The following is a 20,050-nucleotide window of genomic DNA, read 5'->3' as shown; positions in this document are numbered from 1 at the left end:
GACCCTCTGCTTCTCCGACCCTCTGGTTCTCTGACCCTCTGGTTCTCTGACCCTCTGGTTCTCCAACCCTCTGGTTCTCAGACCCTCTGGTTCTCAGACCCTCTGGTTCTCTGACCCTCTGGTTCTCCAACCCTCTGGTTCTCTGACCCTCTGGTTCTCTGACCCTCTGGTTCTCCAACCCTCTGGTTCTCCAACCCTCTGGTTCTCAGACCCTCTGGTTCTCCAACCCTCTGGTTCTCAGACACTCTGGTTCTCCAACCCTCTGGTTATCAGACCCTCTGGTTCTCCAACCCTCTGGTTCTCCAACCCTCTGGTTCTCAGACCCTCTGGTTCTCTGACCCTCTGGTTCTCCAACCCTCTGGTTCTCAGACCCTCTGGTTCTCAGACCCTCTGGTTCTCCAACCCTCTGGTTCTCAGACCCTCTGGTTCTCTGACCCTCTGGTTCTCCGGGGAAAACTCCAACACAGCAGCGCTCAGTCGGGGGCTGGTGAGGATCCCCCCTCCCCCCGGCGCCTCTCATCCTGGACAACTCCAGAAGGAACAGAGTCCAACCTTCTCCAGGAGCTTGGCTCCAGAGCCAGTGCTGTGTGTGGAGGTGAACTCGATCTAGCTGGTACCGCTCCACCTCCTCCACCACCTCCCGCTCCTTCCACGCTAGAATGCTATCTACAAAAAACCTGCTCCTAAATAATAAAGACATAATAATTAATGCCGTGTTTATTAATACCTGATCTTTTGGGAAGCGCCTACCTTCAACCTGTAGCTTACTGTTACTAGTTTATTAATACCTGATCTTTTGGGAAGCGCCTACCTTTAACCTGTAGCTTACTGTTATTTGCTCGTTGAAGGGAAAGGACTCCACGGGGAACCGCTCTATGATGAGATCACGTTCTGCTGGAGGGAACATGAGCAGAAATCTTTAAGAGACTGAGAGGGTCCACATGGATCTTCAGGGCGGCTTCCAACATGTGTGTGTGTGGGTGTGTGGCTGGCTCACACAAACACACTCACACACCTGTTCTTACATGTTCTCTCTGTTGCTGCGTTACCTCTGACCTCTGCATTGACTTTCATGAATCTACTTTCCACGCCTTTGGGCTGAACTGTAGCGTAGGATTCCTCTAACATCTGAGTTTGTCGTGAAGCTACTAGGCTATACGAGGGTTTACCTGGCTAACCAATTCCTTCACTACACAAGGTACACACAACACAACCCGGAATGCAGGGTTTGTGTGTGTGTGTTTGGGGAACCGAGAGGTTGATTCTGGAGAGTAGGGTTTGTAGGGACTTATCTCGAGGATCCACTGAAGGAGATCCTCTGTGGCATCCAAGCAGGGTCTTCATTGATCCTGAACTGCCTGTTACCGGGGGATCCGTCCTCCCTCAGGGGATCCAAACCCCTCCCTCAGACAATCCGAACCCCCCCCCCCCACCCACCCCTCCCTCAGGGGATCCGTACTCCTCCCTCAGGGGATCCTAGTCCTCCCTCGGGGGATCCGAACCCCTCCCTCAGACAATCTGAACCCCCCCCCCACCCACCCCTTCCTCAGGGGATCCGAACCTCCTCTTGGATCCCCATTCTCCTCGGGGGATCCGCACCCCTCCCTTGGGGGTTCCGTACTCCTCCCTCAGACAATCCGAACCCCCACCCCTTCCTCAGGGGATCCGAACCCCTCCCTCTTGGATCCGAACCCCTCCCTCGGGGGATCCATACTCCTCCCTCGGGGGATCCGAACTCCTCCCTTTGGGGTTCCGTCCGGAAAACTGAATCCTCCCTAAAACCTGTTCCTTCTTTCTTCAGCCACTCTCGCTCCACTCTCTGATCTCCCTGCTGGTTCTGTTGATGGTTTTTCCCCCTTTCCTCCGGCTCACATGTGTGCTCATTTATAGCCGGTTTGGCTCCACCCCTTTTCCTATGGGGGAGGGAAAGGGGTGTTCTCGGGAACATTTGAAGTGTCTCGTCACCCCAATCAACCCAATGTTATAATACGAGTAGATGAAATCCAGCATTCTGATTGGTTGAGAGTGAATCACGAGGTTTACTTGATTCAGCCATAATGTCAAACAGCTGTTTACACTTATCTGAGCATTCCATATCAGTTACACACATGAGTGGTGAGCCAATAGGATCCTTCAGGTGACCTCATGACTAGAGGAGTGGTGAGCCAATAGGATCCTTCAGGTGGACCTCATGACTAGAGGAGTGGTGAGCCAATAGGATCCTTCAGGTGACCTCATGACTAGAGGAGTGGTGAGCCAATAGGATCCTCCAGGTGACCTCATGACTAGAGGAGTGGTGAGCCAATAGGATCCTTCAGGTGACCTCATGACTAGAGGAGTGGTGAGCCAATAGGATCCTTCAGGTGGACCTCATGACTAGAGGAGTGGTGAGCCAATAGGATCCTCCAGGTGACCTCATGACTAGAGGAGTGGTGAGCCAATAGGATCCTTCAGGTGACCTCATGACTAGAGGAGTGGTGAGCCAATAGGATCCTTCAGGTGGACCTCATGACTAGAGGAGTGGTGAGCCAATAGGATCGTTCAGGTGGACCTCATGACTAGAGGAGTGGTGAGCCAATAGGATCCTTCAGGTGACCTCATGACTCTAGAGGAGTGGTGAGCCAATAGGATCCTTCAGGTGGATCTCATGACTAGAGGAGTGGTGAGCCAATAGGATCCTTCAGGTGGATCTCATGACTAGAGGAGTGGTGAGCCAATAGGATCCTTCAGGTGGATCTCATGACTAGAGGAGTGGTGAGCCAATAGGATCCTTCAGGTGACCTCATGACTAGAGGAGTGGTGAGCCAATAGGATCCTTCAGGTGGATCTCATGACTAGAGGAGTGGTGAGCCAATAGGATCCTTCAGGTGGATCTCATGACTAGAGGAGTGGTGAGCCAATAGGATCCTCCAGGTGACCTCATGACTAGAGGAGTGGTGAGCCAATAGGATCCTTCAGGTGACCTCATGACTAGAGGAGTGGTGAGCCAATAGGATCCTTCAGGTGGACCTCATGACTAGAGGAGTGGTGAGCCAATAGGATCGTTCAGGTGGACCTCATGACTAGAGGAGTGGTGAGCCAATAGGATCCTTCAGGTGACCTCATGACTAGAGGAGTGGTGAGCCAATAGGATCCTTCAGGTGACCTCATGACTAGAGGAGTGGTGAGCCAATAGGATCCTTCATGTGACCTCATGACTAGAGGAGTGGTGAGCCAATAGGATCCTTCAGGTGGATCTCATGACTAGAGGAGTGGTGAGCCAATAGGATCCTTCAGGTGACCTCATGACTCTAGAGGAGTGGTGAGCCAATAGGATCCTTCAGGTGGATCTCATGACTAGAGGAGTGGTGAGCCAATAGGATCCTTCAGGTGGATCTCATGACTAGAGGAGTGGTGAGCCAATAGGATCCTTCATGTGATCTCATGACTAGAGGAGTGGTGAGCCAATAGGATCCTTCAGGTGGATCTCATGACTAGAGGAGTGGTGAGCCAATAGGATCCTTCAGGTGGATCTCATGACGAGAGGAGTGGTGAGCCAATAGGATCCTTCAGGTGGATCTCTTGCTACTCAGTGACGTGCGGTGAGGTTCATGGTTGGTGAGGCACTGACTCCCTTAGTGTCAGATTTACAAATATATAAACACAAAAGGGAGCTTATTTCATGTCTCATCAGCATTCTCCACACAACACACACGCACACGGTACATATTACAGATACGTAAAGGTAAGAAAAAGCAAACCTGTTAGCTCCGCGGTTGGTCTACCTGTGTTAATCACGTCCACTTTTGACTGAATGTCCAGTTGTGATAAATTTTTAAGCTCAGATATATAATCCTCTTCCATGTTGTTAGTCTGGCAGCAAAATACAAAAACAAACGGACTCGACTCGCCTGGCGCCTCAGCGTAGAAGAAGCAGCAACAAGTACCCGTTGGCTCACTAGCGCCCCCTGCAGGGCGGCAGAGTATTATCTGCCTCATCCTGCGCCTTTCACTGCGGTTTTATTTCCCATCAGCAAAACTGAAGATGTCACTTACAAACATTAAACTGTAATGGTTAAAGACCTTAGCCAGACTGTGGATTATCAGGGCAAATAAACATATCTGCAAACATTATACTGGCGACATGCAGAGATACGGCAACCCGCACGGGCCAATCGCATCAACCCAGCTTGTGATGGATTGCGCAATCAGAGGTGAGGCTCGACTCGTCGCCTCAACTCTCGTTTCATCTGTGTTTGAACAGGAAATAGGCAATTCATGTTCGAAATTAGTCATACATAAAGATCAGTGGACAAATATTAATATACACTACCGTTCAAAAGTTTGGGATCACCCAGACAATTTCGTGTTTTCCATGAAAACTCACACTTTTATTTATCAAATGAGTTGCAAAATGTATAGAAAATATAGTCAAGACATTGACAAGGTTAGAAATAATGATTTGTATTTGAAGTATTACTTTTTTTCTTCAAACTTTGCTTTCGTCAAAGAATGCTCCTTTTGCAGCAATTACAGCATCGCAGACCTTTGGCATTCTAGCTGTTAATTTGTTGAGGTAATCTGTTGAAATGTCACCCCACGCTTCCTGAAGCACCTCCACAAGTTGGATTGGCTTGATGGGCACTTCTTGAGGACCATACGGTCAAGCTGCTCCCACAACAGCTCAATGGTTGAGATCTGGTGACTGGCCACTCCATTACAGACAGCAGACCAGCTGCTTCTTCCCTCAATAGTTCTTGCACAATGTGGAGGTGTGCTTTGGGTCATTGTCCTGTTGGAGGAGGACATTGGCTCCAATCAAGCGCTGCCCTCAGGGTATGGCATGGCGTTGCAAAATGGAGTGATAGCCTTCCTTATTTACAATCCCTTTTACCTGGTACAAATCTCCCACTTTCCCAGCACCAAAGCAGCCCCAGACCATCACATGACCTCCACCATGCTTGACAGATGGTGTCAGGCACTCTTCCAGCATCTTTTCACCTGTTCTGTCTCACAAATGTTCTTCTGTGTGATCCAAACACCTCAAACTTGGATTCATCTGTCCAGAACACCTTTTTCCAATCTTCCTCTGTCCAATGCCTGTGTTCTTTTGCCCATACCAATCTTTTCTTTTCATTGGCCAGTCTCAGATATGGCTTTTTCTTTGCCACTCTGCCTAGAAGGCCAGCATCCCGGAGTCGCCTCTTCACTGTCGACGTTGACACTGGCGCTTTGCCGGTACCATTTAAAGAAGCTGCCAGTTGAGGACCTGTGAGGCGTCTGTTTCTCAAACTAGAGACTCTAATGTACTTGTCTTCTTGCTGAGTTGTGCACCGGGGCCTCCCACTTCTCTTTCTGCTCTGGTTAGAGCCCGTTTGTGCTGTTCTCTGAAGGGAGTAGTACACACCGCTGGAGGACATTTTCAGTTTTTTTGCAATTTCTTGCATGGAATAGCCTTCATTTCTAAGAACAAGAATAGACTGGCGAGTTTCACAGGAAACTTCTTTTTTTTCTGGTCATTTTGAGAGTCTTATCGAACCCACAAATGTGATGCTCCAGATAATCAACTAGCTCAAAGGAAGGCCAGTTTTATAGCTTCTCTCATCAGCAAAACAGTTTTCATCTGTGCTAACATAATTGCACAAGGGTTTTCAAGGGTTTTCTAATCATCCATTAGTCTTCTAAGGCGATTAGCAAACACAATGTACCATTAGAACACTGGAGTGATAGTTGATGGAAATGGGCCTCTATACACCTATGGAGATATTTCATTAGAAACCAGACGTTTCCACCTAGAATAGTCATTTACCACATTAACAATGTATAGAGTGTATTTCTGATTGATTTAATGTTATCTTCATTGAAAAAAACAATGCTTTTCTTTGAAAAATAAGGACATTTCTAAGTGATCCCAAACTTTTGAACGGTAGTGTATATTTGATGTTATCATTATTTTATTTTATTTTTTATTTTTTTACTTTTTTTACTCATGATGACTGTCACGAATTCCCCACCTTCCTAGTTAAATTCATCCTTCTTACACGTTTAATTAACTCTCCTGTCATTCCAGATCCTGTCATCCTCACCTGATTGTCCCTCATTCCCTTCACCTGGTCCTCACGCCCTCTCACCTGCCTCTGATCACCTCGTTAGTCCCTCATTCCCTTCACCTGGTCCTCACGCCCTCTCACCTGCCTCTGATCACCTCGTTAGTCCCTCATTCCCTTCACCTGGTCCTCACGCCCTCTCACCTGCCTCTGATCACCTCGTTAGTCCCTCATTCCCTTCACCTGGTCCTCACGCCCTTCTCACCTGCCTCTGATCACCTCGTTATTCCCTCATTCCCTTCACCTGGTCCTCACGCCCTTCTCACCTGCCTCTGATCACCTCGTTAGTCCCTCATTCCCTTCACCTGGTCCTCACGCCCTTCTCACCTGCCTCTGATCACCTCGTTAGTCCCTCATTCCCTTCACCTGGTCCTCACGCCCTTCTCACCTGCCTCTGATCACCTCGTTAGTCCCTCATTCCCTTCACCTGCTCCTCACGCCCTTCTCACCTGCAGCCCCTCCCCTCATTAGTCCCTCACTATTTAGCTCCCTCACTTCCACTTGTCCTCTGCCAGATTGTCTTGTGTGTTACTGCCAAACCTTCCAGCGTTATTAGAGTTTATTACTGACCTGCCTGTTAACCCGACTCAAGATTTTGCCTGCCCCTTTTTTGGATTTGTTGCCCTGTTGGACTGACTACCTGGTTTTGACCCTGCCTGAAACATACAGTAAACCGCCTCCTCCTGCATTCCTGTGTTTGTCGTGCTTTTGGGTTCCAGTACCTGTAACCCTTACAATGACAGGTGAGGCTCTGTACAGTATAAAGGGTGATCACTAGGGCTCAGCAGTTACAATATAAAGGGTGACCACTAGGGCTCAGGAGTTACAATATAAAGGGTGACCACTAGGGTCAGCAGTTGCAATGCACAGGGTGACCACTAGGGGTCAGCAGTTGCAATGCACAGGGTAACCACTAGGGGTCAGCAGTTGCAATGCACAGGGTAACCACTAGGGACACGACGAAACAAAGTTCCTTAATGTTGGAAAGGTATTCACAGATTGTAACAACAAACCCACGGGACTGTGTTCTCTCGGCTCCTGAAATGCGATGCACACCGTTGGGTGTTGATGACTATGATGTGCTGAAGGCGGCTCACTGTTTTATAATGTTGCATAACAGCAACACGGTGCTGGAGGCCGGACTGTATGGTGAGTAACGGCCTGTTGCCGGGTAACAACGGCGTGAACAGGACGCTACTGACGGTACAGTCCTGCCTTCAATGTGTCTCTACGTGTGTCTCTACATGTGTCTCTACGTGTGTCTCTACATGTCTCTACATGTCTCTACGCTTGTCTCTACGTGTGTCTCTACGTGTGTCTCTACATGTCTCTACATGTCTCTACATGTGTCTCTACGTGTCTCTACGTGTCTCTCTACGTGTGTCTCTACGTGTGTCTCTACATGTCTCTACATGTGTCTCTACATGTGACTCTACATGTGTCTCTACATGTGTCTCTACATGTGTCTACATGTGTCTCTACATGTCTCTACATGTGTCTCTACATGTGACTCTACATGTGACTCTACGTGTGTCTCTATGTGTGTCTCTACATGTGTCTCTACGTGTGTCTCTACGTGTGTCTCTACATGTCTCTACGTGTGTCTCTACGTGTGTCTACATGTCTCTACATGTGTCTCTGCATGTGACTCTATGTGTGTCTCTACATGTGACTCTACATGTGTCTCTACATGTGTCGCTACGTGTGTCTCTACATGTCTCTACGTGTGTCTCTACATGTCTCTACGTGTGTCTCTACGTGTGACTCTACGTGTGTCTCTACGTGACTCTACGTGACTCTGTGTGTGTCTACGTGTGGCTCTACGTGTGTGTCTACATGTGTCTACATGTGTCTACATGTGTCTACATGTGACTCTACATGTGACTCTACATGTGTCTACATGTGACTCTACGTGTCTCTATACGTGTGTCTCTACATGTGTCTACTTGTGTGTCTCTACATGTCTCTACATGTCTCTACATGTCTCTACATGTGTCTCTACATGTGTCTCTACGTGTCTCTACGTGTGTCTACGTGTGTCTACGTGTGTCTACATGTGTGTCTACATGTGAGTCTACATGTGTCTCTACGTGTCTCTACGTGTCTCTACATGTGTCTCTACATGTGTTTCTACATGTGTCCTCAGTGAGATCAAACAATGAGGATGTAATTGATGTGAAGCAGTAGATATTGAGGATAACGCTGCTCGTCTGTGGTGGATCAGGTTCTGAGCCCCCCCCCCGGTCCTGGTGCCGGTCCAGCTCGGCTCCTCTGGGGGTCGAGCTGCTGTTGTTTGTTTGGCCGCTCTCGGTTCCGCTGGGCCGCCTCTCCTCCGGCGTGTCACCGGCACACGTCTAACCCCGCTAACGGGAGGCCTCGGGGGTCTGAGTGTGTGTGTGTCTGCGTGTGTGTCTGCGTGTGTGTCTCTGTGTGTGTGCATGTGTGTGTGTGTGTGAAGCCACAAGTCTTGTCAGTATTTAATTTTGTGCACACTTGCGTCTATCCATGCAGACGAGGGAGTGTGTGTGTGTGTGTGTGTGTTTGTGTGTTCCAGGTTCCCCAGGGTCAGTGGGATGGGCTTAGTACTATGGCAGGTAAACACACACACACACACACACCAGGCCCTGTCTACAAACTAACAGGGTGAAACCACACCAGTGTGGGCTAAGAGGAGAGTGTGTGTGTGTGTGTGTGTAGTTGCATGTTATGTGGTGGTGCTTTTTATGTTAATAATAATACATTCATTTTATAAGGCGCCTTTCAAGGCACTCAAGGTCGCCGTCGAACATAAACAATGGACACAGTTAAGGCGCAGATGGAAGGGTGGTGTTGGTGGTGTTGGTGTTGTTGTTGTTGTTGGTGGTGTGATGACGCGGCAGCAGCGTTGTTGGATGTTGTGTCCAGTATTTAAAGAACTTTGAATGGACAGGTGACCAGGGGGGCGGAGCTCCAGCTCGGTGGGGGCGTGGCCATGTTGATAGCTCCGCCCCTTTGAATACAAATAACTCACACAGAGACTCAGAGTCAAGGCGGAGACTTTATTACAGAGACAAGAGTCCAGAAGAGTCCTGAAGTCCAGATACCTGAGACTCATGATGTCACCGGAGTGAGGTACTGGGTCCTATGTGGTCTCCTGGGTCCTGAGTTCTTTTATTCCAATGACATCAGAGAGCGTTGACCAGAGACGAGTGTGTGAGACACGCCCCCAATAACAATGATATCCTGTCAGCAGCATCACAACAGGATGAATCCTTGTTACTGACAGCGGAGCATCACCTGTCTCTCTCTGTCTGTCTCACTCTCTGTCTCTCTCTCTGTCTCTATCTCTGTCTGTCTCACTCTCTGTCTCTCTGTCTCTCTGTCTGTCTCTCTCTCTGTCTCTCTCTCTGTCTGTCTGTCTCACTCTCTGTCTCTCTGTCTGTCTGTCTGTCTCACTCTCTCTCTCTCTGTCTGTCTGTCTCACTCTCTGTCTCTCTGTCTGTCTGTCTGTCTCACTCTCTCTCTCTCTGTCTGTCTCACTCTCTGTCTCTCTCTCTGTCTCTCTCTCTGTCTGTCTCTCTCTCTCTCTCTGTCTCTCTGTCTGTCTGTCTCACTCTCTGTCTCTCTGTCTGTCTGTCTGTCTCACTCTCTCTCTCTGTCTGTCTCACTCTCTGTCTCTCTGTCTGTCTGTCAGACAGAGAGACAGACAGATACCCGGGTGTATCTGCTCTCTGGAGGAGGAGGAGCAGGGAGAGGAGGAGGAGCAGAGGAGGAGGAGGGAGGTAGGGACCAAAGCAGAGCTCCAAGAGGAGCTGAGATGATGGGATCAGCTCCTGTATTGATCATCTTCCTGATCAATACAGGAGCTGATCAGCTGCTCCAATAACAACATGATTAATAACACTGAGCCTCATTAACATGAGACACCTGGAGAGGCTCAAGTACACTCAATCAGCTGTATTGATCTGACACACACACACACACACACACACACACACACACACACACACACACACAGAGACACAGACATACAGACACACACACACACGCAGAGACACACACACACACACAAAGACACACACACACACACAGAGACACACAGAGACACACACACAAACATAGACACACACACACAGAGAGACACACAAAGGGATGAAAAGAGAGGAAAAGAGAGCAGGAGAAACTCAATCTATCACCTTTGAGAGCGAGTGACCTGTGTGTGTGTGTGTGTGTGTCTGTGTGTGTGTGTGTGTGTGTGTGTGTCAAGGGAAGGGAAACTTAAATCAGCAATTAAGGTAAATAATTAACGAGCTAAACAATGTATTATTAATGAGTCTGACGGCCTAATTGCCCTCCGCTTAAAACAGACAGACAACACCTGAAGATAGAGAGAGGGGGGGGGGAGGGAGAGAGGCAGAGAGGCAGAGAGAGAGGCAGGGAGAGAGAGACATTAACATGATAGAGGACAGGAAGTAGAGGAGAGAAATGTAGACAAAGGAGGGATAGAATACATACCATGCTAACTGTCCCCAGTCGTTATGCTAAGCTAGGCTAACTATATCCCCCCTGTCCCCAGTTGTTATGCTAAGCTAGGCTAATTATATCCCCCTGTCCCCAGTCGTTATGCTAAGCTAGGCTAACTATATCCCCCCTGTCTTTATGCTAAGCTAGAATGGTGGGAGGCTCTCAGTATTAGTATACGATATATGAAGTATTGTGGCCCCCAGTACTTCAGCTCCAACGGTTCTTCACCTCTTCTATTGGTTCTCAAGTCTTATGACTTGGTGTCCGAAGATAAGTTTGTTTCAATAATTATCCATATGAATTACAGTAAGGTTAGTATTATTGTTTTTATCTTTGATGTTAAACTGTCATAGACCCTGTAGAACAGATGTGCTCCCGTCTTAAAGAGACAGAAACATCTACCGGGTTAGAAGTCTGGAAGCCGATTTAACAAAACTATAGAGGAACTAATATATTTATATATACATATGTATATGTATATATATACATATATATATTCATTTATATATGTATCTATACATATCTATATATGTATACATATATATATATATATTATGGCTGTCAGAGTTAACGCGTTAATCTATGCGATTAATTTGGCCGAGATTAACGCACTAAAATATTTGAACGCAACTTTGTTTACTTCCGGTGTTCGTTGAAGTTTTTACACTCAAACCGAGTGTCAAGCCGCGGCAGTACGGTTTAACACTGTTTCCGTTTTTAAAACAATTATTTCTCCTTGAAAATAAGGATCATAAATGAGTTTAACTCGTGGATGAATCAGTCGTGTTTCCTCCTGCTCCTCCTTCCTCCCGTCTCCCCCTCTGAGACACAGAGGAACGGAGGGGCGACGTGTCGGGGGACGCGGCGCGGAAAGAACTCGTCACATCAAACCTTCACCGTGATTGGTCAATCCGTTTGTCTGTCAACATTTTGGGAAAAAAACAACCAATGAACACTCAGTAAATCACAAAGGACCTCCCACCTCACGGGTGAGGCTCTATAGCAGCCTGTCAGTCAGAGAGCAGAGAACACGGCGCGAGGACAACTGAGCCTCATTAAATAGAGCTGAGATTGTTCTGGAATGTTTGATGTAGAACACGTGGGTATGTGTCATATGCAAACGCCTTTAAAATTGAATTTACATATTTTTGTAAAATGGAGAACATGAGCCCAGCCTCCAGAGGGTGAACGTGACATATGTGAATGTCAGTCAGTCACCAAGGCCACTGGTTCTGCTGTTCAGTGGTAAAGATGACAGGACCAATGTGTCTCTAATGCACCTTGTTTCACTAATCTGATGTTTCACTGAAGAAACAATTTATCATCCACAATATTAAATACCTCGCTGGCACTGTATCGGTAGGATCCTCTTTGAAAACACAGCTCTGTGGGAAGTTTGGTCTTTAAAAAAAAGAAGGAAAAAAAACTTTTAATCGCAATTAATGAATTTTAAAACGTGTGATTCATTAGTTTTTTTAAAATCGATTGACAGCCCTAATATATATACATATATATGTATCGGCTTTCGAGCAGTTATTGGAAAATATTCTCAATAGTCTGAATAATTTAAATAGTTTCTTTAATCTTGTTCCAACGAGGGTTAAACAACATGATGTCACTACTAAAAGGAAAATAATCAAATCTAAACGTATGATTCAGATCCTGAACGGAGGCTCCAGTGAGGAGCCGGGAACAGAAAGAGCATTTACCTTCTTCACCAAGACGTCTCTGAGTGATGACGATGACGATGCTTCCTTTAAGGGAAGAGGATTATCTGAAGATATGACATACACATGCACTACAAGGTGTTCCTCTCCACTCTGCACTGTTCTCATGGAACTACAACCACCTGTGGAGCAGCGCTCACTCACCTGCTGGTCCTGGTCTGGGGAGCGGACTGAGCGCCGGGGGCCCTGCAGGTCTAGTTATCAGGTCGGGGACCTCTGGACCGGACCTGTAATCTTTATGGCTGGGGCCCGGCTGCAGAGCACAGATAGGAGGAGCTGTCGCAACAGAGGAGATAGAGACCTCATGGCCATGAGGGAGCACGTGGTGTATGGACGACAAGACCCAGACCCAGGACCGAGACCCAGGACCCGGACCCAAGACCTCATGGCCACAAGGCATCACGTGGTGTAGGGAAGCTGGTAACCACCAAGACAAGACCCAAGACCAAGGACCCAAGACCCGAGACTCAAGTCCCAAGACCCGAGACCTCATGGCCACAAGGGAGCGCGGGGTGTATGGAAGCTGGTCACCAGTACACTAAGCACAGACCACAGACCACCGGTCAAGGTCTCAGACCCGGCTGTGGGTTTGGGTTGCATGAGCTGAGAGTCAGCTCTCCCGTGGAGGGTCACAGACATGTTGTTGACCGATACCAGAGCTTTTTAATTTCCAGAGTGAGGTAAGGAATGAGGAGAGAGGAGGCAGAGAGGAGGGGAAGAGACCATGAAGGACTCAAAGAGAGGGATAAATGTCTTCATGCATAGCGGTGAAGAACTACGACCATGTGAGGCAGTGGACCGTGAGTCGGGCAAGAGCTCCCTCTGTACGGGCTGGGCAGACCCCCTCCAGACGCCCCTCCAGGCCCCCCTCCAGGCGCCCCTCCAGGCGCCCCTCCAGACGCCCCTCCAGGCCCCCCTCCAGGCGCCCCTCCAGGCCCCCCTCCAGGCGCCCCTCCAGACGCCCCTCCAGGCCCCCCTCCAGGCGCCCCTCCAGACGCCCCTCCAGACCCCCCTCCGGTGCCCATTCCCTCAGATATGGAGTAAGGAGATGAGGTTCCTCTAGGAGCCATAGAGATAGAGGAAGGAGATGAGGTTCCTCTAGGAGCCTTAGAGATAGAGGAAGGAGATGAGGTTCCTCTAGGAGCCATAGAGAAAGAGTAAGGAGATGAGGTTCCTCTAGGAGCCTTAGAGATAGAGTAAGGAGATGAGGTTCCTCTGTAGGAGCCTTAGAGATAGAAGAAGGAGATGAGGTTCCTCTAGGAGCCTTAGAGATAGAGTAAGGAGATGAGGTTCCTCTAGGAGCCTTAGAGATAGAGTAAGGAGATGAGGTTCCTCTGTAGGAGCCTTAGAGATAGAGTAAGGAGATGAGGTTCCTCTGTAGGAGCCTTAGAGATAGAGGAAGGAGATGAGGTTCCTCTAGGAGCCTTAGAGATAGAGGAAGGAGATGAGGTTCCTCTAGGAGCCTTAGAGATAGAGTAAGGAGATGAGGTTCCTCTTAGAGCCTTAGAGATAGAGGAAGGAGATGAGGTTCCTCTGTAGGAGCCTTAGAGATAGAGGAAGGAGATGAGGTTCCTCTGTAGGAGCCTTAGAGATAGAGGAAGGAGATGAGGTTCCTCTGTAGAGCCTTAGAGATAGAGTAAGGAGATGAGGTTCCTCTAGGAGCCTTAGAGATAGAGTAAGGAGATGAGGTTCCTCTAGGAGCCTTAGAGATAGAGTAAGGAGATGAGGTTCCTCTGTAGGAGCCTTAGAGATAGAGGAAGGAGATGAGGTTCCTCTAGGAGCCTTAGAGATAGAGTAAGGAGATGAGGTTCCTCTAGGAGCCTTAGAGATAGGGTAAGGAGATGAGGTTCCTCTGTAGGAGCCTTAGAGATAGAGGAAGGAGATGAGGTTCCTCTAGGAGCCTTAGAGATAGAGTAAGGAGATGAGGTTCCTCTAGGAGCCTTGGAGATAGAGGAAGGAGATGAGGTTCCTCTAGGAGCCTTAGAGATAGAGGAAGGAGATGAGGTTCCTCTAGGAGCCTTAGAGATAGAGTAAGGAGATGAGGTTCCTCTAGGAGCCTTAGAGATAGAGTAAGGAGATGAGGTTCCTCTAGGAGCCTTAGAGATAGAGGAAGGAGATGAGGTTCCTCTAGGAGCCTTAGAGATAGAGTAAGGAGATGAGGTTCCTCTAGGAGCCTTAGAGATAGAGGAGATGAGGTTCCTCTAGGAGCCTTAGAGATAGAGTAAGGAGATGAGGTTCCTCTAGGAGCCTTAGAGATAGAGGAAGGAGATGAGGTTCCTCTGTAGGAGCCTTAGAGATAGAGTAAGGAGATGAGGTTCCTCTAGGAGCCTTAGAGATAGAGTAAGGAGATGAGGTTCCTCTGTAGGAGCCTTAGAGATAGAGGAAGGAGATGAGGTTCCTGTAGGAGCCTTAGAGATAGAGTAAGGAGATGAGGTTCCTCTAGGAGCCTTAGAGATAGAGTAAGGAGATGAGGTTCCTCTAGGAGCCTTAGAGATAGAGTAAGGAGATGAGGTTCCTCTGTAGGAGCCTTAGAGATAGAGGAAGGAGATGAGGTTCCTCTAGGAGCCTTAGAGATAGAGTAAGGAGATGAGGTTCCTCTAGGAGCCTTAGAGATAGAGGAAGGAGATGAGGTTCCTCTAGTGGCCTTAGAGATAGAGGAAGGAGATGAGGTTCCTCTAGGAGCCTTAGAGATAGAAGGAGATGAGGTTCCTCTAGGAGCCTTAGAGATAGAGTAAGGACACGAGGTTCCTGTTAGGAGCCTTAGAGATAGAGGAAGGAGATGAGGTTCCTCTAGGAGCCTTAGAGATAGAGGAAGGAGATGAGGTTCCTCTAGGAGCCTTAGAGATAGAGTAAGGAGATGAGGTTCCTCTAGGAGCCTTAGAGATAGAGTAAGGAGATGAGGTTCCTCTAGGAGCCTTAGAGATAGAGGAAGGAGATGAGGTTCCTCTAGGAGCCTTAGAGATAGAGTAAGGAGATGAGGTTCCTCTGTAGGAGCCTTAGAGATAGAGTAAGGAGATGAGGTTCCTCTAGGAGCCTTAGAGATAGAGGAAGGAGATGAGGTTCCTCTGTAGGAGCCTTAGAGATAGAGGAAGGAGATGAGGTTCCTCTAGGAGCCTTAGAGATAGAGGAAGGAGATGAGGTTCCTCTAGGAGCCTTAGAGATAGAGTAAGGAGATGAGGTTCCTCTAGGAGCCTTAGAGATAGAGTAAGGAGATGAGGTTCCTCTAGGAGCCTTAGAGATAGAGGAAGGAGATGAGGTTCCTCTGTAGGAGCCTTAGAGATAGAGGAAGGAGATGAGGTTCCTCTAGGAGCCTTAGAGATAGAGGAAGGAGATGAGGTTCCTCTAGGAGCCTTAGAGATAGAGTAAGGAGATGAGGTTCCTCTAGGAGCCTTAGAGATAGAGGAAGGAGATGAGGTTCCTCTGTAGGAGCCTTAGAGATAGAGGAAGGAGATGAGGTTCCTCTAGGAGCCTTAGAGATAGAGGAAGGAGATGAGGTTCCTCTAGGAGCCTTAGAGATAGAGGAAGGAGATGAGGTTCCTCTAGGAGCCTTAGAGATAGAGTAAGGAGATGAGGTTCCTCTAGGAGCCTTAGAGATAGAGAAGGGAGATGAGGTTCCAGCCTTAGAGATAGAGGAAGGAGATGAGGTTCCTCTAGGAGCCTTAGAGATAGAGGAAGGAGATGAGGTTCCTCTGTAGGAGCCTTAGAGATAGAGGAAGGAGAAGGAGATGAGGTTCTAGAGGTAGGAGATGAGGTTCGAGATAGAGGAAGGAGATGAGGTTCCTCAGCCTTAGAGATAGAGGAAGGAGATGAGGTTCCTCTAGGAGCCTTAGAGATAGAGTAAGGAGATGAGGTTCCTCTAGGAGCCTTAGAGATAGTGTAAGGAGATGAGGTTCCTCTAGGAGCCTTAGAGATAGAGTAAGGAGATGAGGTTCCTCTGTAGGAGCCTTAGAGATAGAGGAAGGAGATGAGGTTCCTCTGTAGGAGCCTTAGAGATAGAGGAAGGAGATCCTTCCCCTCTTCTCTTCTCTCTCTCCTCCTTCCCCTCCTCTCTCCTCCTCCTTTCCCTCCTCTCTCTCCTCCTTCCCCTCCTCTCTCTCCTCCTTCCCTCCTCTCTTCTCTCTCCTCCTTCCCCTCTCTTCTCTCTCTCCTTCCTCCTCTCTTCTCTCTCCTCCTTCCCCTCCTCTCCTTTCTCTCTCCTCCTTCCCCTCCTCTCCTTTCTCTCTCCTCCTTCCCCTCCTCTCTTCTCTCTCTCCTCCTTCCCCTCCTCTCTTCTCTCTCCTCCTTCCCCCTCTCTTCTCCTTCTCTCCTTCCCCTCCTCTCCTTTCTCTCTCCTCCTTCCCCTCCTCTCTCCTCCTTCCCCTCCTCTCTTCTCTCTCTCCTCCTTCCCCTCCTCTCTTCTCTCTCTCCTCCTTCCCCTCCTCTCTCCTCCTCCCCCTCCTCTCTTCTCTCTCTTCGTTTGTCACACTTGTGGTCTGAGGGAGTTGTGGGAAGAAGAGAGCAACACCAGGTCCAGAGCGGCTCGTGTCAAGGCTTCCTCTTCATCAACATGACCCCCCCCCCCACACACACACACACACACACACATTGTTATCAGTTGATCCAGGATTGTCTCGAACTTCAAATACAAAGCCGTTTTAAACACGGATAACAACCCTCTTGTTTTGAGCTACACCGTGACCCCCCCCCACCCCCACACACACACAGACGAAATAACTATCGTGCTTAAAAAGCTAATTGTAGCATCTCCACAGCGTGTTTCCTCCAGCGTTCTCCTGATGTTCTTGTGTGAGGACTCTCCTGCAGCCGGCCCTCTTGTTCTGGAGGGAGGACAGACACCGGAGAACCAAGGACAACGGATACGGATCTCCAGGGTCTCAGAAAAGAATCCATCACAAACTGCCCTCAGAGGGCTTGACGTCTGTAACCTGACCTCTGACCTCAAGGGAAGAACCTTCAGGAGAGAACAGAGGAGGGTCCCTCTCCAGGATGGACAGAACAATAGATGTCATGTGACCAGATGAACAATAGATGCCATGTGACCAGGTGAACAATAGATGTCATGAGACCAGGTGAACAATAGATGTCATGTGACCAGATGAACAATAGATGTCATGTGACCAGATGAACAATAGATGCCATGTGACCAGATGAACAATAGATGTCATGTGACCAGATGAACAATAGATGTCATGTGACTAGGTGAACAATAGATGTCATGAGACCAGATGAACAATAGATGTCATGAGACCAGATGAACAATAGATGTCATGTGACTAGATGAACAATAGATGTCATGTGACCAGATGAACAATAGATGCCATGTGACCAGGTGAACAATAGATGTCATGAGACCAGGTGAACAATAGATGTCATGTGACCAGATGAACAATAGATGTCATGAGACCAGATGAACAATAGATGTCATGTGACTAGATGAACAATAGATGTCATGTGACCAGATGAACAATAGATGTCATGTGACCAGATGATCAATAGATGTCATGTGACCAGATGAACAATAGATGTCATGAGACCAGATGAACAATAGATGTCATGTGACCAGGTGAACAATAGATGTCATGTGACCAGATGAACAATAGATGTCATGAGACCAGAAGGACAATAGATGTCATGAGACCAGATGAACAATAGATGTCATGTGACCAGATGAACAATAGATGTCATGTGACCAGATGAACTATAGATGTCATGTGACTAGATGAACAATAGATGTCATGTGACCAGATGAACAATAGATGTCATGTGACCAGATGAACAATAGATGTCATGTGACCAGATGAACAATAGATGTCATGAGACCAGGTGAACACTAGATGTCATGTGACCAGGTGAACACTAGATGTCATGTGACCAGATGAACAATAGATGTCATGTGACCAGATGAACAATAGATGTCATGTGACCAGATGAACTATAGATGTCATGTGACCAGGTGAACAATAGATGTCATGTGACCAGGTGAACAATAGATGCCATGTGACCAGATGAACAATAGATGTCATGTGACCAGATGAACAATAGATGTCATGTGACCAGATGAACAATAGATGTCATGTGACTAGATGAACAATAGATGTCATGTGACTAGATGAACAATAGATGTCATGTGACCAGATGAACAATAGATGTCATGTGACCAGATGAACAATAGATGTCATGTGACCAGGTGAACAATAGATGTCATGTGACCAGGTGAACAATAGATGCCATGTGACCAGATGAACAATAGATGTCATGTGACCAGATGAACAATAGATGTCATGTGACCAGATGAACAATAGATGTCATGTGACTAGATGAACAATAGATGTCATGTGACTAGATGAACAATAGATGTCATGTGACCAGATGAACAATAGATGTCATGTGACCAGATGAACAATAGATGTCATGTGACCAGATGAACAATAGATGTCATGAGACCAGATGAACAATAGATGTCATGTGACCAGGTGAACAATAGATGTCATGTGACCAGATGAACAATAGATGTCATGTGACCAGATGAACAATAGATGTCATGTGACCAGGTGAACAATAGATGTCATGTGACCAGGTGAACAATAGATGCCATGTGACCAGATGAACACTAGATGTCATGTGACCAGATGAACAATAGATGTCATGTGACCAGATGAACAATAGATGTCATGTGACCAGATGAACAATAGATGTCATGTGACCAGATGAACAATAGATGTCATGAGACCAGAAGGACAATAGATGTCATGTGACCAGGTGAACAATAGATGTCATGTGACCAGATGAACAATAGATGTCATGTGACTAGATGAACAATAGATGTCATGTGACCAGATGAACAATAGATGTCATGTGACCAGGTGAACAACTCTTTCTATGATATGACATAATGTCATCATTCACATCCATTCATACACTGAGGGGAGGGGCTACCATGAAGGGGGAGGACAATAAAACTAATCCTGGATCCAGACTAACCACCAACACACGTGATGGATCCCCCTCTAGAGGAGGAGGAGGAGGAGGAGGAGGGAACCGGTGTTCATGGACCATGAGGATTACCTGGCCCACGATGAGGAGGAGCTCTTGGGTCTATGTGCTGGGTTAGGTCCAGCATTAGACAGAGGACCACTCAGCAGGACCACCACCCAGCAGGACCACCACCCAGCAGGAGGACCACCCAGCAGGAGGACCACCACCCAGCAGGAGGACCACCACCCAGCAGGACCACCACCCAGCAGGAGGACCACCCAGCAGGACCACCACCCAGCAGGAGGACCACCACCCAGCAGGAGGACCACCACCCAGCAGGACCACCACCCAGCAGGAGGACCACCCAGCAGGACCACCACCCAGCAGGAGGACCACCCAGCAGGAGGACCACCACCCAGCAGGAGGACCACCACCCAGCAGGACCACCACCCAGGAGGACCACCCAGCAGGAGGACCACCACCCAGCAGGAGGACACATGAGTCTGAGCCGGTCTCGAACGAGACTCACCAGACTCTCCTGAGTCTTCAGCAGGACCACCTGAGCTGGACCACGACCGCCATCAGAACTCAGAGGGTCCATCAGCTCCAGTCAGAAGACGAGCTGAGGGTCCTCAGAGTCTTCTGGAAGCTTCTTCACCACAAACACAAGAAACTCCAGGAGACACACACACACTCTCACACACTCTCACACATACACTCACACACACACTCACACACACACACACACACACTCACACA

General features: G+C 48.2%; 1 long non-coding RNA gene across 2 annotated transcripts; it reads left to right on the top strand.

The window, feature by feature from the left end:
- The first annotated feature begins 2,115 nt into the window (after positions 1-2,115).
- Positions 2,116-2,606, top strand: LOC130204238 (uncharacterized). 2 transcript variants are annotated; one of them, XR_008833597.1, is made up of 4 exons: positions 2,116-2,182; positions 2,229-2,363; positions 2,410-2,499; positions 2,592-2,606. It is a non-coding gene; the product is annotated as an uncharacterized LOC130204238 (long non-coding RNA). The 2 variants fall into 2 exon arrangements; XR_008833596.1 differs by lacking the exon at positions 2,116-2,182 and having other exon boundaries at positions 2,195-2,363.
- Positions 2,607-20,050: the final 17,444 nt, after the last annotated feature.

The sequence above is a fragment of the Pseudoliparis swirei genome, chromosome 14 (assembly GCF_029220125.1).
Source record: "Pseudoliparis swirei isolate HS2019 ecotype Mariana Trench chromosome 14, NWPU_hadal_v1, whole genome shotgun sequence".
NCBI lineage: Eukaryota > Metazoa > Chordata > Actinopteri > Perciformes > Liparidae > Pseudoliparis > Pseudoliparis swirei.
This window is presented reverse-complemented; position numbering and strand designations above follow the sequence as displayed.